Raw genomic sequence first — 6,000 nt, forward strand, 5'->3', positions numbered from 1 at the left:
CACTTCAATAGGTGCATTCAATGTCAGGCATTTCTGGATAGGATATATTTGGGTTCAATCCACTTCAACATGATTTAAGGTGAGTCAATTCAATTCATTGATGAGAACTTAAAATAAAAGGTAAAAGAAAATGAATCCTTAATATTACTAGTGTCTAAATATGAATCATAACACTAATTGTACCATAATATCCTTCTTTTGTTGAAGTTCATAAACGTGTTCAATAGGGAATTAGATGGATGCTTGGAAAAGAAGGGTATGAAGAGTGAGTAATGGAGGTAAGATAAGATATGGTGGCTCACATGAGAAAAAACACCAGTGCGGACTCGATGGACCAAATGATCTGTTTCTGCGTTGTAGTATGTAAGAGACTCAGGAGGAGACCACCAATTGGTTGTGTAATAATCTAAAGTTTATTTAAGTAATTAATACAAATAGCCAGCATGTCGAACAGGCTAGCCTAACTTGTTCTTCAAACGAAGATGATAGATACAGTAAAATCGATATTCCACTACGACTCTGACTTTTCCAAATGTACTTCTTTCTTGATATACCTTTCTAAATCCCTTCCTTATCAACTCCAGTCACTCCCTAATTAGGAAATGCTTTTCGTCCACTTTTGCAATTCTTCAGCTCTTGCCCTTTGTTCCCTTATTGTCTCATCATCTGCTTCCCTTATTGTATCTGAGACGCTCTTTCTTCATTATCTCAGCATTCCTTAATCAATTTGAGGCTAGCTTAGGCGGAAGCTGAAACCAGACAACGCCAGTCAAGGGTCTGCTAACATTTTGTTCTTTTTTCAACCAGCTTGTATACATCAGTTGTATTTTATACAATAACACCCCCATGCACCGCTTTATAGATTTTGCAAAGCATTATTTTCATTAGTCAAGCTACATTACCCTAACCAATTCAAGCTATATTAGCATAATCCTACAAAAATTACTCCTTGACTCGATGGTCCTCACTGAGTTGGATTCAAAACTGTTCAAAGTTAACTTATTTCCCAGGCAATGAAAACTATGCTATCCTCAGTCATTCCATTCCTCTCACAATCAGTGGGCTTTTAAAACCTATGCTTGACGACACCTGACCATTAATTTACTCGTCATTTTCTTTCTTTGTAAACATAGTCACACACTGTACTATGGACCTTTAGAAACATAGAAACATAGAATCAGCTCCTCGAGCCTGTTCCACTATTCTATAAGTTCATTGCTGATCTGTACCTCAAGTCCAATTACACTCCCTTGCCCAATATTGCCTTTTACCTGGTCAATTTACAAAAAAATCTAGTGGATCTCCTCTCCCAGGGAATAATAAAAGTGCTTTTGCCTCAGTCTTGTTGCTCAATCTTTCAATTTTGAAACTATGCTGACAAACTCTACGGATAGAAGCTGTAAGCCAGCTTGATTAATGCTTGTGATTTCACCTAAAATACTTACCAAGTCTCAAGGACACACATCATTGTCTTTGCCTATTTTTAGGCTCTCAGAATTGATCCCCAATAGGATTCTAATGCTCCAAGCTCCAACAATGGATATTTGTGTCATTCATAGATAATGTTGTGCAGATGAGTGCACAGCATTGCTTACAAATGACTGATACTCTCCATGCAGAGGGACTTGAAGTTCTTTACACATATTTGTCAAATTCTTCTCATGGGACAAGAGTCTAAGAAATAGTAACACTCTCACGGCATTGCATTTCCTCCAGAGAGGGAAAAAAACAAATTCCTAATGGAATTGCTTAAAGTGTAGCTCAATTATATCACTGCCTCGTCATGATTGAATTTAGAAGTCCAAATTAACCTCCATTCCTTGTTCCAATTCAAGTCAATGTGGGGCGGGGGGGCCTGGGCGGGTGGGAAGGGGAGGAGGAGAGTTAGAAGTACAGTCTGTGATGTGTTAACACCAATCAGTAATGGGACACCGGCTTACTGCTTCCAAAACCTCAGAGCACAGTGGTTTCTGGCCAGCAGACATTTCAATGCTGTGATCAGTGGGCTGACCATCCACTTTAATAGGCTGGTACCTATTATGAATGTGTGAATTCATGCCCAAACATTGTAACAGTGTATGTGTGTGGTGTGTGTGTGTGGTGGGGCAATCTTGGCTGTTTTCAGATTGTAGGTGAAGACTTTCCTCTTTGACCAAGCCTATGGTCAACTCTCCTTTCTTTCCGGCTCAGCATCAAAGTATTCCATCGTTAAGCGCTACCTGCGTAAAAGATGCAATATAAATGCAAGTCGTTGTTGTTCCAAGTTAAAACTGCTAACGTTGACTTGCATTGATGTTCCTAGTCTCCACCAGGGAACCATTCATGTAAAGTTGGTTTCTTTACAACTAGTAGCTGACAGGAGAAGGCCAGGAAGAGTGCATGAGTATAGGTAAGTCCTTAACCAGCAAGGTGGTGTTAATTAAGGAATTATGAAGACATTATTTGCTAATATTCCTTGCATTTGATTATCAAAAGGAACAGATTAAGGAATACTGTAAACTGTGCCCCATTGGCTCACATTTGTTGAAAAACACTTTAGTTACCATCATGCTAGTAAACTTTTCTTGGCAACTCTCTTTCCATCCTTGTTTTCTTCAAGGTTATATTCCAGCACAATGTCACATTTTTAAAAAAATATGATGGTGATGGCCAGTGCCAAAATCGATCATATTTACATTTCTATTCCTGCATTGGTCAAGTAGGAATACCTGACCCATATAGTTTTTATTATTCAACAGGACTATGTTCCCAGCAAACGGTGCACAAATTTGTCTTTCTTCATAAGGCTAATGATCATTTCATAACAAGCTGGAAACTAGGCAAAATGTTTGAAAGTAAGACTTAATTTATTGATAATTTGAAGCTCTCTGGGACAATACTACGTGTGAAGGGTGCTACATAAATGCAAGTTTTTGTTATAATTTAATTTATTGATAATTCTCCCTGGATAAACCAAAAGAACTGGACATGTGTCTGAACCACTGCTTAAATCACACAGATCACAAAATGTACAAACCAAAATCCTTACATTTGGCGTAGTTACATTTGTTACATCAGGAGGGCATCCCAAATTACCTGATTTCTTTTTGTTTTAGTGAATTTGGAAATTAATCCTACAATTTCACTTGTATATGAAGGAAGCCGCTGTTAGCGCTGTGACCTCTGGTTTCCAAATAAATACATTTTCAACTCCAATAAAAATATTTTCTCTTTTTCAGATGCGAATATTATGTCAAATTCAATTGAAGTTGGTGAAATCAGTTGAAATTCAGTTGGTCTGTCCTGTTAAAAACAAGGTGTTTTGCTCTTTTGTATCCAGTCTGCATGTACACACATTTTGCAGCATCTCATATATCCATGAAACCTATGTTAGATTTGCTTTTAGGTTCCCATGACAGCAAGAATGGAAGGGAGTGAGAGGGAAGTGATTTTATTTATTTTGCTTGTTTATTTAATTTATGCATTTGTACTCATGTTGGATCTCTCTTGTGGTCTTATTGAGTTGGAGTGCATCAGATCTTCCTGACAGTTTGAGAACCATATCATGCTTGTAACTTCCTCTAGTGCAACAAGATGTGTATGCATCCAATTTTCTTAATTGTCCAAAAAAGATCAATCTCTAAGTAGTCAAGAGGGCTCTCTTAGCTCTCCATGGTGCTGTAGTGGGCCCACTGATAATAATTGTCATTGCACATCACATTTGTCACCCCACAGATTTGAGATGGATACTCATAACACCAGATTCAGACTAAGCCATAAATATATTAATGGCTGTTTCAGCAACCTCTACTTTACATGATCAAAGGAAATTAAATAAATATGTAAGCCTGTGTCCAAAACACACATTCTGAAATTAGGTAAGGTTCAGGCACTAGAGGCTAATTTATTGCCATTTCTTTATTGACAGACAGTACTAAAGTTGGATAGAGAGAGAGACAGAGAAAGAAGATAGCTGAAATTTGACTGAATAACAATTTTTCAACTTTACTGTTAATTTATTTACTTTGTCTGACTTACAATTTGCCAATCAAACTTTACCACTAGTCCCTGTAAAGGGTGTAAGAAAATAAAATCAGCCAAATCTGTAAGGAAATAACGCTAATTCCTTTAACCAGATATCAGACTGTTTTATTATTATTCGTTCGTTATTCCCCAATATCCCGATAGGTCAGACCAACGGCCGTTACAATCAACAGATCTTATAACAGAATAATACCAAAGTAGATATCTCAAGTTCAACACTCTGTCTTTCCAGCACACAAGCTTGATTCTTCATGCTTTCAGTCTTCTTGCTTACAGCTTTCAATTTTCCATATGATATCTTCAGTCATAGTGTTTCTAGCTCTTAGTCTTCCATCTCCCGTATCCTTGTCTCTGCACCCCGGGATGGCCCCATCTCCCGTATCCTTGTCTCCATGACCCGGGACGGCCCCATCTCCCGTATCCTTGTCTCCACGACCCGGGACGGCTCCATCTCCCGTATCCTTGTCCCACGACCCGGTACGGCCCCATCTCCCGTATCCTTGTCTCTGCGACCCGGGACGGCCCCATCTCCCGTATCCTTGTTTCCGCGACCCGGGACGGCCCCGTACACAAAGTTTTCAGAACTCTTATACTAATGTTCATCCAATCATGGTGCGGACATTAGATCACCTGTCAAAATCATGCTGGGTTCACGTGAACACCTCACGGGGTGTACGTGCCTCAGCACACAAACACGTTGTCCTTAAGACCCCTGTTATCTGATGCTTGTTATTTTGTGGGATCATTAGTACATTCCTTTTAAGAGACTGGTTATTTCTTATCAGTATCCCGGGATGGTACCAAGGTCCTCTAGTTTAAGCAACTTGCTCATTAGCTGCTATTCTTAAGGGTTGCCTTTTGTTGCTCTTGAGTGTTAATCATGACTGTCAGTCCAGTTGTCCCCCACACTTAACTTAAAAGTTAACCTGTTCACAACATCTATTATGATTCTAACATTATACAAAAAGTGTGAATTCTAACAAGGGCGCTATCTTCCCAGAGCCTATTTTCTCTGAGTACAATATTGTTGTATCTTTAGGGTAGCCTAAGGCAGTCCATCCAGTGCTGTGAAAATAAGGGAACTTAAATAATTATGTAAGCACGCTAACAAGCAGTTTGAGCTGCCCTCTCAATGTGAAAGGTTTTATATGGATTTGACTTGTACTGTGTTATCTAGCTTAGAATCTCACTCTGAATCAAAGGTTGTGAATTAAAACCCTATATCAGGACTTGAGCGCATAGCCCAGGCTGACACTCCAATGCTATATTGCGTGCAATGTTGTTTTTGAGATCCAGTGAAACAACTATGTTTTGCCTGCATGCTTTCAGGTAGACATCAAAGACTCAATGAGACTATTCAAGTAGAGAAAATAGTTTAGTTTCCTGGCCTGGCCAACTGTCCTCCAGATTTATTGGTCATTCACTTCATGGTTGTTTTTAGAAGCTTTCTACTTGGCTGCAGTATACCACACTTGATAGTAATTGATTGTGAAGTGCTTTTGAGACATTTTATAAGGTGCTATAAACATAGCTCCCACCCTCTCACTTTTTTCTATCCTTCCCTTTTTCCACTCCCTCCATTCATCGGGCTCCGGCCTGCTCCATGTCTCCCGCCCGACCCGCCCTTCCATCGGTGGCCAGGCTTTTAGCCTCTCTGCCCCCACACTCTGGAACTCCATCCCTTCGGATCGCTTCCTCCCTTGCCTCCTTCAAGGTCGGTCTCAAGATTTTTCTGTTCGACCGTGCCTTTGGTCTTCCTCCCACCTCTCTGCCTTCCGTCACTCCTACATCACCTCTCCCCCATGCTCGGGCCCCGACACCTGACTGTTCAGCCCTTTGGGATGTCCTGCTGAAGTGAAAGATGCTCTATAAATGTAATTTTGTTGTTGTCTTGTACCTCTCCATTATTAGAGGCACAACGGCATATTAAGGAAAACATGTTTTTCACCTGTTCATGCCAATTGGATTGAACACAAT

This window comes from Callorhinchus milii, unplaced genomic scaffold (assembly GCF_018977255.1).
Source record: "Callorhinchus milii isolate IMCB2004 unplaced genomic scaffold, IMCB_Cmil_1.0 Scaffold2, whole genome shotgun sequence".
Lineage (NCBI taxonomy): Eukaryota > Metazoa > Chordata > Chondrichthyes > Chimaeriformes > Callorhinchidae > Callorhinchus > Callorhinchus milii.